Raw genomic sequence first — 13,242 nt, forward strand, 5'->3', positions numbered from 1 at the left:
TTGAACTTTTCTCAGTCAGCTGAGTCAGTTTTCCAGCGAGGGAATTCTGGAGGACATTCATTAGACATTGGTGCGCATAGAACTACCGAGAAATTGTGACTACTGTAAGGGTTTTCAATAACTTTCCATTTAAAGTAGGGTAGAAGAGTAGGACATGCAATACTAAGCTCTATTGAGGCGTATGTTTTGTTTGCCAGATTATAATACGTGGGCTCTTTCCCATTCAAAAGACATGCACCTGAATAAAAAAGGAGCTGTTCAATCAAGCGACCTCTCGCATCGGCAGCGTGAGTCGCCCCATAGGTTGCTGTGTGCATTTAAATCTCCAAGCACAAGATACGGTTCAGGTAGCTGATCTATTAATGTTTGGAATTCTTGTTTATGTAGCCGATAGTGCGGGGGTATGTACAAAGAGTAGATGGTAATAAGCTTGTTTAGAAGCACAGCTCGAACGGTCACTGCCTCTAGGGGCGTTTGAAGTTGTAGATGATGATGATGATATTTGGTGTTTTGTGGCGTAAGGGCCAAGTGTGGCCAAAGAGCGCCAAGACAATGAATGGTATGTTTGCCATGATCAGTGAGTTCCGATGACAGGATGCAATGTGGCTGTAAAGGGGCCTAAGAACAAATCGCGGTATAGAAGCGTAAAACATATATCGAATAGAATTATGGCAGTGACGTGTGGAATGATCTATGGGTAGTGAATGGATGAGAAATGGTCATGGTGCTTAGAGTATTAAGAGTATAAAACTAACACGACGCCTACCGGAGACCTTTGTAGACAAAGACCAGGAGGCACGTGCTTTTTTAATAAAATACCGCAGCAGCGGCCTCTCCAGAGAGGCCGTGCTACAAGTCACCTGGATATATAACACGAAAGTTAGGTATATCCTTTAAAAACGTGATAACGGATTGGTATTTAAAAAGAGGTTCATTGCCCAAAAACATACAGGGATGCAATGGCAGATTCTGCCGTGATGGTAATGGAAAATGTCTTTTCCTCTGAGGCTCCAGTTCAAGGCATTGCAGGAGGACGTGAAGTACACTGAGTGGCTCACCACATTCATCACAGACAGGCGGATCGCCACCGGACAATAAGTATGCGTGTGTACAGTATGTGTGTCCTATTCTGAGTCTGCAAAGTGTAACCTGTGTGCGGCGTGTCTTCGATTCTGGTGGCCAATGAGCGAGATGAGGCTTGATAGTGTGTAATTTGTTGCTCGTTTCTCTGTCCCACAGACGTTGCCAGTAGGCCCCGACCTTTTTCTTGAAAAAGGGTTTTAGGTCCATTACAGGGACAGCTATGGGTGAAGTGGCAGCGTCTGTGCGAACGGATGTGGCTAGCTTGTCCGCCAACTCATTCCCTTCGATCTCGCGGTGCCCTGGCACCCAGCAGAGCACAATTTGCTGCTTCGATACATACGCGGTGCAAATGGTGGAATAAAGAGCTATAGTTAGGGGGTTTCTGGGCCTACTTAGAGTTTTTAAACATTTCAATACGCTCAAAGAGTCAGTATAAATGACTGCCTTGGGTATGTCTAACTGTTTGATGTGTTTAACCGCCGCCAGGATGGCGTAGGCCTCCGCTGTAAGGATGGTTGTGTTTGGGTGTAGAGCTGCCGCAGCCTAAAAGGATGGACCGACCGCCGCGTAAGACACGCCAGCGTGTGACTTTGAAGCGTCAGTAAAATATTCCGGGCAAGAGTACTTGTGCTGCAATTCGAGGAAGTGCATACGGATATGTACGACCGGCGCATGTTTTGTAACCTCAGTGAAGGACAGATCACAGTCAATCAGCTGCCACTGCCATGGCGGCAGCTGTACATGAGGGGCATGACATCGTGCTCGTGGAGCGACACATCTATTTCTTCGGCAAGACTTCTTACTCGCAGTGCGTAGGGCATTCTTACGGAAGGGCGGTTCTGAAAGGTTTGGGCACTGGACAGATCATTTATGGTTGTGTAGGTAGGGTGCGTATTGTTTGAGTTCACTTTTAGGAAATATGCAAAGGATAAGTACGTTCTCTGCAGATGGAGCGACCATTCATTTGATTCAGCGTAGAGGTTTTCTACGGGGCTTGTTCTGAACGCACCCTTAGAAAGGCGATACCCAGATGGTGGACAGGGTCCAACGCCTTCAAGGCGCTCAGCGTCGCAGAGTGATATATAATGGAACCGTAGTCTATACGGGATCGGATGAGGCTCTTAAAGAGATTCAATAGACATCTTGTATCACTACCCCGCGCAGTGCGAGACAACACTTTCAAGATGTTCATTGTTTTCATGCACTTGTTTCTTAGGGTACTTTAGATGTGGGATAAATGTTAGCTTCGCGTCTAGAATTACGCCCAAGAATTTGTGTTCCGTTTTGACAGGTAGACCCTCACCCTGCATCTCGATGTTGGGATCAGGGTGCAGACCTCTTTTTCTGGAAAAGAGGACGCATGTGAACTTTTGTGGGTTAAGCCTAAACCCATTCTCGTCTGCCCACTTGGTCTGAACAAGCTGTCTAAGTTGAACCTGTCGCTCACAGAGTGCAAGGTTACATGAAGTGAACCCTGGAGATTCGTATTGGAAATTGGAGTGGAGATTCGTATTGTCTTGTTCCTCTCAGCAGTATTGGGAAATGGTCGCTCCCGTAAGGGTCTTTTATAACTTCCCATTCAAGTTCAGGTAATATGAATGGAGAAGCTATGCTGAGATATATAGAAGAAAAAGTTTTGTTTGCAAGACAATAATATGTAGGTTCTTTTTTGTTTAGCAGACACGCACCGGATGAGAAAAGAAAGCCTTCAATTAGACGGCCTCGCGCATCGATGTGAGAGTCACCCCACAGACCGCTGTGTGCATTGAGATCCCCAAGAACGAGATAAGGTTCTGGCAATTCGTCTATAAAGGATTGAAATTCATATTTGTGCAAATGATAATGTGGGGGTATGTAAAGCGAGCAGACGGTGACGAGTTTGTTTAGGAGAACAAGTCGAACTGCCACTGCTTCAAGTGGCGCTTGCAGCTTTAAACGTTGACACGCTATGCTTTTGTGAACTATAACGGCAACCCCGCCTGAGGATGCAAGAGCATCATCGCGGTCTTTACGAAATGTAACATACTGTCGGAGAAAGTTTGTATGTTCCGATTTTAGGTGAGTTTCCTGTACACACAGCACTTTTGGATTGTGTTCGTGGAGAAGTTCTTGCACATCATCGAGGTTCCTAAGAAGGCCTCTGACGTTCCACTGTATGATTTGTGTATCCATACTGAAAGTAAATTGGTGCTGTGTGTACAAAAAAAACGGAAGTGTTGCCTTAGATTACAGAGCCCTTTTCAGGCCCTGTAACGCGGAATTTCTCCTTTCTGAAGCGGTCGAGGGAGCCTCGCCGCTCCTTAGGCGCTTGGTGCGCCGTAGGGAAGGGTGTAGTGTCCATTGACTCTTGTGAGGCGTCGGACACGCGCTCTTGTGAGAGAGTCTCGCCGCGAAGGACGAGACCTTTGCGCCCACAAGCGCGGAGGTCGATGAGGCTGCCTTTGGGCCTGAGCTGCGCCGGCTGTTGCCGGCGCCAGCAGGGGCCAGAGAGGGGGAGGCTGCCTTGACTATACCCATCGTGGGAGCTGCTGGCGGTCCAGCGGGTTCGCTACGCGAAGCGCAGGCTGCCGCCGAGGATTGTTCCGGTGCCGGCAACCCTAGGGTAACCGGGCCTGTTTGCTGGCAGGGTGGAGTAGGCTTAGCTCCTACCACCCCGGGGCAGGGGCCACAAGCGACAGCTCGCTGCGTGCGGGCTGGGCAGGTGGCAGTGGCAGCTGCGACGCTGCCCCCCGACGCGCCGCATCAGCATAAGGTGTGCTGTGGAAAAGTGAGCACCTCTTACGGGCTTGCTTGAAGGAAATATTTTGTTTTACTTTTAGGGTGATTATGTCCTTCTCTTTTTTCCAGTTCGGACAGGAACGTGAATAGGATGCGTGATCACCACAGCAGTTCACACAGTGAGGAGTGCCACTACAGTTGTCAGAGGAGTGACCCTGGGCTCCACACCTTGCACAAGTTATTTGACCACGGCAGCTCTGCGAGCCATGGCCGAATCTTTGGCATTGGAAGCACCGTCTAGGGTTAGGGACATATGGTCGAACAGTTAACTTAATGTATCCTGTTTCGATGATTTCAGGCAGAACGCTAGATCCAAATGTGAGGACAAGATGTTTGGTGGGGATTTCTTTGTTGTCCCGTCTGATGATAATGCATTTTACAATGGTAACATTTTGATCTTTCCATCCTTCTAGGAGTTCAGCTTCCGATAATTCTAGAAGGCCTGCTTCTGACACGACTCCGCGTGAGCTATTCATTGATCGGAGTGGTGATATAGAAATTGGTGTGTTGCCAAACGTCACAAGACTGCCGAGTTTCTGATATTGATGTTTGTGAGGGACTTCAAGAAGAATGTCTCCGCTAGCGTTTTTAATTACTTTATAACCTGATCCTAAAACTTCGGTCAACGATTCGGCAACTATGAATGGGCAAATGGATCTGGCCGGTTTTTCAGAGTTCTCGCTGTGTACAAAGTGGTATTTTGGATATTTTTGTTTTAGTCAGTTGAACGATATGCTGAGTTCATCGGTGCGTCCCCTCTTTAGAGGATGACGATCAAGTATGCTGATGAAAGCTGGTGTTCCCATAGTAGTTTAATTAATTTCGGCAGCAATGGCGGCCACCCACCACGGAGTCCAACTAGGGGACGCTGCAGTGCTTAACGCGTAAGGCTGCAGGCGCCAACCGTACATTGCCAGTATAACCTAATATATTATACCCAAAGGAGGGCACATACACAAGGTTAACCCAAGCCGCCTGTGAAAATTAGGAAGTGGCAGAAGAGAAGAGATGATATGATAGCCAAAAAAAGGAGACAGGAAAGCAAAAAGTTCGAGAGGGGGATAGGAAAAAGCGACCGCCGATTTCTCCTGGGTGGGTCAGCCCAGGGGTGCCGTCTACGTGAAGCGGAGGCCAAAGAGGTGTGTTGCCTCCGCCGAGGTGCCATAATGGTCCGAACGCCCGGCATCGGCTCAACCCCCAGGATCCTCTCTTCCTCGGACACGGCTAAGCCGCGCACGGATACACGCGGGAGGGTCCAACCCTCGTGGCCTCGGGTACGTGGTGTCGCAACACACAAAAACGCCTGCCGACGGAGACGCCCCTGCGGGGGATAAAAACTTTGGGCCGGTTGTAATGAAATTTGTTGCACTTGAGGGTCAAAGTTAAAATGTAGTGGCTGTTGAAAGCGGAATTTTGATTTAAAGCCGGAATTTTAAGAGGCCTTTGAATCCAAATTAGGAAACTGTGATATATCAGTTGGTATCTTTATTGGTTACTTCGTTTACAAAGTTTTACAAACATTCTGCTCACGTAGCGATGGTGTTTATTGGAGAGCCATGTTTAATACATCAATTGTGTCCTCTTGAGATGTTCTATTAGATGCAATTTATAGAATTGTGATATTGTTAGTCATTTCTGAGTTACAGAGCTGGAAATGTGATAGTTTCGTTTTCTGAAAATGTGTTATATTCAACAAGTTCATAAAAACATTTACGGCCTCAATAAAAAATTTGCTACCAACAATCAACAGATCTTAGTGCTTGCTTTTAAATGCAACAAACTTCATGACATTTGGTGCTGTGGTCGCCAAGAAAAATTATTTCTTCTTTTCCATGTATTTAGACAGGAACTCCCGAGCTAAGGCTTCCTGTTAAGTCAACATAAAGCACGGCACGGGCCCATTTTTCAGTCCGGGCACTATATACCGGGTGTTTCAGCGAACAGTTTCAAAAATTCTTAAAAGTTGCCTGTGGCAGATAGCACAATTCTAGTTCATGAGCTGATCTACTCGAAGAGGCGGACATTACACGCACAAAAAATTGAAATGCATAGTCGACTATTTAGCAAAAATTCACTAATTAAGTTTGTAACTAAAAACCTGATGGCCCATATTGCAATTTACAAATTGTAGCCATGGAGTTCGCAAGGCGGATCCACTTGGAACGAATTCCCGGGATGACCCAGTCCCGGAATAACTAGTTTCGAGATATTAATTCCCGAACTTTGCGGAGAAATGCATTGGCGTTCCAGTTACGTGCTTAACAAAACGTCGCTTTATGCATTGAAGCACAAAAGTAACTGGAACGCCAATGCGTTTCTCCGCAAAGTTCGGGAATTAATATCTCGAAACTGGTGTCACCCTGAGAATTCGTTCCAATTGTGAACTCCATGGCTACAATTTTTAACTAAAAACCTGATGGCCCATATTGCAATTTACAAACTTAATTTGTGAATTTTTGGTAATTAGTCGATTGTGCATTTCAATTTATTGTGCAAGTAATGTCCGCCTCTTCGAGTAGACCAGCTCATTAACCAGATTTGTCCTATCTGCCACAGGCAACCTTAAAAAATTTTGAGCGTTCGCTGAAACACCCTGTATATAAATATATATTTTTACGTGCAGATTATACCGTATGTGTCAGCCTCACCTTCTCGAGGTCTAATCAGCAGCAGTGTATAAGCAATAAAATAGCGAAATCTTCGTTTCTCCCATGGGTCTGTCTGTCTCACAATGATCTGTCTCATTGCCTGTGCTGTTGTTTTTCCGCTGGTGCACATGCATTTACCTTGATCGTACGATTTGGTCCGATGAGGTCATTTAGCATGCGAATAAATATAAACCGGCGAATTCACGAACATAGAGCGTAATATAAACGCACAAATAGAAAGAGACGCCCCCGCGTGAGCGTTAAAATAATATAAAAGTATCGAGAGTGGTAATATTGCAATCGCAAAAGCGGTAACAGGGAAATGGTTTGAAGAGCGTTTTTTTTTTGTATATTTTTTTTCTGACGCGGAAACAATTTTCGGTTTTGTAGAATAGTAAGAAATTAGAACTTCATCTGTTTTCCTCTTTTCTGTGTTATGCTAAGAGCCAGCTCCTTGCACGTGTCACTTGAGCTTGGCACAGAATGTTTTGAACCACGCAATGCATAATGTTGCGTGTGGTCGAAGGCCCCACTTAGGCCCTCTAATGAGAGGGCCTGACTCTGGCCCGGGCCCGTGGCTTCAAGCCCGATTCTGTGCCGAGCCCGCCGAAAAACGCTTCGGACGGCCCTTGCAGTGCTCTAAGTCAGCATCCTTACGCATGCGATCAGTCTGCGCACTTGGAAAGCTTTGCCAGACATTGTGTGACTGGTAGATACGATTCACGGTCGAAGGGCCTGCAACGGCCAGCCAAGACAGCAACACTGTGCGAACAAAGAGAGCAACGCTGTGCGCAACGCTGTGCGCAAGCGTGGCTATATATGTGTTCCCGTGTCATCAATAAACGCTTCTTCTTGTCGTGACTACTGTGTGCATTACGCTCGATACATGGTGTCAGAAGTGTAGCTCACTCACGGGACCATGACCGACCTACGCCCGCCTGAGCCACTGCAAGTGGGCGACAACGCAGCGGCGTCCTGGCAAACATTCAAGCAACGCATCGAGCTGTACCTGATAGCAACGGAGCCCTCGAAGCCACGCAATATGGAGGAGAAAGCTGCAATTTTTTGCATGTTGCGGGTCAAGAAGCAATTGACGTGTTTAATACCCTGAACCTATCACCGGAGGAAGCTAATGACTACGACGCGTTGGTTAAAGCGTTTGAAAACTACTGCTTGCCTAAGTGTAATGAGACTTACGAACGTTATGTGTTCCGCTCGCGTCCTCAGGCACACGGAGAGCCATTTGGATAGTTCTTTCGGTATCTGCAACTAAACGCAAGAACGTGCAACTTCGGGGATTCGCGAAATTCCATGCTGCGGGACCAAATCGTGTATGACATTTGCAGCACTTCCCTGCGAGAAAAACTTATTCAAACAAAAAACCTGAAGCTGGTCACAGCAGTGGAATGCTGCAAAGCTGAGGAACTTGCCGAATCGCAAAATAGGGCGTGGATGGAGGAAAGCAAGATTGAACCTGTTTCACGAACGCAAGCGAAACGCGGACGCCAAAAATACCGGTACTGCAACTTCTCGCACGCGCCAAGGAAGTGTCCGGCGTTCGGCAAAACATGCAACAAGTGCACGAAGCCTAATCACTTCACCGCCTGCTGTACAAGCAAGCGAGTAGCCGTTGATGACGTGGTCGAAGGAGCGGAAAGTGACAGTGACTTCGACGTTCTGGAGATCAGGACGACGGAAAATAAGCGCAGCCGCGAAAGTCGCGACTGGATTGTAACAACGAACATTGAGGGAACTGATGTGCAGCTGAAGGTCGATGCGGGAGCGCAGGCTAACTTGTTGCCGCGTTCACTGTTCAAAAGGCTCGGAACTAAGCAGCAGCCATACCGCACGAGGAGCATCCTGCGCCATTATGGGGGTGGCGAAATACCACACCGTGGAAAGGTTCGCCTCGCCGTGCAGTTAGACAAATGGTGTGTGCTACTTGAGTTCTTCATAGTAAAAAAGAAGCAAGCAATTCTGGGCCTCGGGGCAAGTGAGCAACTTGGTCTGGTCAACAGAGTGAACGCGGCGGACAGCGTTCACTCTGTTGAACGCGGTGGCTGTTATCGGTATCTCAGACTGCCGTTCGGTATTGCTTCTGCACCCGAAGTTTTCCAGCGTACAATGAGCCAGATATTTGACGACCTCCCGGGAACACGTGTGTACATTTACGATGTGCTAGTGTGGGGTTCTACGCAAAAGGAACATGATGAACGCCTGTACAAAGCGCTGGAAAGGGCACAGGCAGAGGGCCTAACTTTGAATGCAGAAAAGTGCATTTTTGGACGCACTGAAATCAGCTTAAGATTAGTTCCAAAGATATTGAGCCCGATCACGACCTGATAAAGTGCGTTTTAAACCACCCTCTGCCAACGACCAAGAAAGACATTCAACGCTTGCTTGGCACCGTGAACTATTTCGGGAAGTACTTGCCACTGTTGTCAGCCCGTACTGAGGCCTTGCGCAGCCTGATTAGAAACGACAGTTTTCGAATGAACGCATGTTCACGAGCGTGAGTGGGCGCAGCTCAAAATGATGCTGACGGAAGCACCCGTCCTGGCTATCTTTAATCCCGAGCTTCCCACAAAACTATCGACGGATGCGTCAGCATTTGCACTCGGAGCAGTGGTTTTCCAACAACATGGAGGAGACTGGCGCCCGGTAGGCTACGCATCGCGGGCACTCACAGAAGCCGAGCGAAGGTACGCCCAAATAGAAAAAGAGGCCCTGGGCCTAACATTCGGCTGTGAAAAGTTCAATGATTATGTCATTGGAAGACATCGTTATCGAAACCTACCACAACCCATTATTGGCAATTTCTAAGAAGGAAATAGGCGACATGCCCCCGCGTCTGCAACCACTATTTCTTCGACTGCTGAAGTACGAGTTTGAGTTGCAGTATGTTCCAGGCAGCAAATTGGATGTTGCTGACACCTTGTCACGAATTCCATCACGGGAACAACCTGAAAAAGGTACAACGGACGTTGAAGTTCATGCCATGGGCGCCCTGACTGCCGTTGTCGGACCAGCCACCCTTTCCCGCCTGCAGGCAGCAACTGCCAGTGATGCAACGGCGCAAGACGTCATCTCCAGGCTGCAGTCGTCAATGCCTATAGAGGGTGAGCTAAAGTCCTTCACACAAGAACTTTCTGTAGTCAACGGAGTACTCCTCAAGGGAACCAAAGTAGTCGTGCCTGCAAGCATGCGAACAGAGATGCTGCGACGAGTGCAGCAAGGGCATCTCGGCTTAGGAAAATGCAAATCGAGGGCTCGCAAGTTGATGTGTTGGCCAGGAATGTCAACAGATATTGCCCATTTTATCGACAAGTGTGTCGATTGCAAGAAGTTTGCTTATCGACAGCCTCACGAGCCCCTGTGCCAGCGCACCGTTCCAGACATGCCATGGGCCAGAGTTGGTAAAGATCTTTTCAACACGCCGGAAAGGATTTTTTGGTTGTATATGACGCCTACTCTAATTTTCCATAATTCGAGCACCTGAAGGAGACCTCTGCAACAACTGTCATTCATAAACTACGTCAGATCTTCGCAAGGCATAGAATACCACTAGAAGTTTGCAGTGAGGGCGGCCCGCAGTTTGCGTCAAAAGAGTTTAAAGATTTTGCGGCTCGTTGAGACTTTGTGCATACGATTTCAAGTCCACGTTTTCCCTGGTCCAATGGACTCGCCGAGAAGGGCGTACAAGTGGTCAAGCGGCTTCTGGGCAAGACTGAGACCAAAAAAGAGGACTTCTATTTGGGCCTTCTCAACTACAGGGTGTGTCCTCTCGAAGATGGCCGATCACCATCGTAACTGCTAATGGGACGAAGTCTAAAAACGCCACTTCCAGATTTTTCAGCGCCATCCCCAGGTATAGTCCAAAAACATGTTCAAGCAAAGACCGCAGGCAGATCATGCACTCGCTCCACTGCAGAAGGGAGACGTCGTCCGAATCCTCCGAAATGGTAGATGGGATATCAATGCGCAAGTCCAAGATCTCGTGGCCCCGAGGTCGTACACCGTTCTGACTGAGGATGGCCAGATTTTTCGTCGAAATAGACAGCACCTTCGCAAAACACTAGAAGCGTTCTATCGAACCATCCATTACCAGGCGGCCGACTGCGACGACGCCCCCGATTCATATTCGAGCGCAGTCACACAGCAGCGGCAAGAACCTCCTTAGGCCACACAGGACCGACCACCAAAAGGCACACAAGGCATGCCCAACATTGCAGATCCACTGCGACGATCTACCAGACCGCGAAGACCCCCAGACCGACTGGCCTACACGCACGGGTTCCAGCAGACTGAAACAGCCTAGGAGTGTCGACTGCTACGCATCGATGTTGAGTGCTTCCCGTGTCATCAATAAACGCTTGTTCTTGTCGTGACCACTGTGTGCATTACGCTCGATACAGGGCCTGCCGAGAGCGAAATAATCGGCTCGTTGAAGACGTATCGAATCCATAAACGCACCAAAATGGTCGTCAGGAAAAACAACTTTGAGTACACGACCACCAGGCATATAAAGAGTTGGTGCCACATTTGGTTTGATAAACTTCTTCCTGCTTTGATATAAGATGAAAGCAATATGTGAATATAAAACGATATGCAGTTTTCTTTATAAAGAAAACTACAGATCGAATACACTGTGCGTGTCTTGTTTGTCTCATAATTGCGCCTGGTCGAGGCACCGCGGGTCACAAGCAGCGCACTTTGGCACAGAGTGTCACCAGCTTGTCGCTAGTTGCTTGCTACTTTTATCATAATACCCGTATTTAGAAAAAAGCAACTGAATCACAAGTGGAATGAGTCACCAAAATTAATACCTATGTTTGGCCACCTGCTTCCGCTCCAACTCGGGAAGGATTCTTTCGGCTCACTTCCGGAGAGATATACGCCCTCTGCGCAGTAGTAGCACGTGGCTGCATCGTGAGCGATGAGCCGGATGAGAATTTTTCCACGTCCATGAATCTCCCGCACCACCTTTGCGGATTTCCAGAGGACGGATTTACCATATTTTATAATTATTATATTCGTAGTTGCAGTGCCAGTTTTATAGTTACAGTTATGTTATAAAGGATATAGGCAGTCTGACGTCCAATTGATTTATTATTGTGGTTTATTGGCGCAAGGGCGAGATGTGGCCAAAGAGCGCCAAGACGATGGTAATGGCTTGTTAGTGGTACATGAATAGTGAATTGTTAATAGTGAACAACGCACGGTTGGCGCGGGCCAGAGAACGATCATGCCGATAACGAACACGCCGTCGCATGCCTTCGTCGCTTGGCGCCACCATCGCGCCTTCTCACAAGTCCCTAAATGATCGTGTCCCTAGTTGCCTAGGATCAGGCCACGTGAGAAATTTTTGTACGACATTTAGACCAATGCCTCCTTTTAGACGAACGCGTACAAAGGGGGTGCGACTGTTTTCACAACAAATCCGTGCAGGGGCGGGCCTCGCCTCGATGACGTATCACCATTTTCTTTTTTTTTTTTTCGACGAAGACGACGACGCTTGAACGCAATCATATGGTTCGCATGAATGCATGCTCTGCAAGCAGTGGCTGTATGACCTGCATTCTGCTCCTGGTCAGTGACGCGTGCGGACGCAGGATGGAAGGCTCTCTCCGAGCTATGACAGCGGCCGACGCCGGCCATGGTAACTCGTGCTTCTCCGTACCCAAGGATGATGTGTGGTGTTTTATGGCGCAAGGGCCAGTTATGGCCAAAGAGCGCCATGCCAGTGTTTGTGAGTGTGCAGTGGAGCGATGAATTCTGAGAAGTAGATGAAGTGTGGCTGTAAAGGGGCCTAAAAATAATTACTGTAAAATGCGTAAAATATAGATGCACTAAAATCATGGCAATGACTAATGAGGTGTACTATGAAATGAAGAATGCATTGAGAAAGAATGACACGATATTTAAAATATTTAAGATGTAGTAATTGGAAAGAAGCACTACTGCCTAAACAGAGCCCTTGAACCACAAGGGCCTGGAGGCATGTGCTTATACAAAACTACTATCACAGCAGCATCCTCTGGAGGGAGGATGCGCTATGAATTTATTGGGCTTATAACATGCAGTACCACGTCGTTTAAGAAAGCGAGGACTGCTTTGGTGCTAAACAGCGGTTCCTCACCAAGAAACATACTGGGATGCAGAGGGACATGATAGCGGTAAGCTAAAGGGAGATGTTTTTTTCTGTCTGCTTCGGCATCCCGACACTCCGGGAGAACGTGGAGGACGGTTAGCCTCTCACCACATCTACCACAGGTTGGTGGTTCATCCCCGGTCAACAAAAAACTATGGGTTCCAAATGTATGACCTATTCTGAGACGACAGAATAGGACATCAATTTGCCGTGTTCTCGTTGCGGAGGGCCAGAAACCTAACTGTGGCTTAATCAAGTGAAGCTTATTATTTGTTTCTGCATCCCACAGACGTTGCCAATGGCTTCGCAATTTCTTACGCAAGAAATTTTTCAAATCTGTTGCAGCAACAGCAGCTGTAGGATTAGTAGCGTGCGATGTTATTGACGTAGCCATTCGGCCAGCTAGCACATTACCCTCAATGCTTCTATGGCCAGGCACCCAGCATATAATGATATGCTGGTTAGATACATACGCTCTACACAGTACGGAATAGATCTCAATGAGTATAGGATTTTTCTGTTTACAGGGTGACTTTAAAGCGTTTACGACACTTAGAGAGTCTGTAAATATGATTGATTTTT

The sequence above is a fragment of the Dermacentor silvarum genome, chromosome 10 (assembly GCF_013339745.2).
Source record: "Dermacentor silvarum isolate Dsil-2018 chromosome 10, BIME_Dsil_1.4, whole genome shotgun sequence".
Taxonomy (NCBI): domain Eukaryota; kingdom Metazoa; phylum Arthropoda; class Arachnida; order Ixodida; family Ixodidae; genus Dermacentor; species Dermacentor silvarum.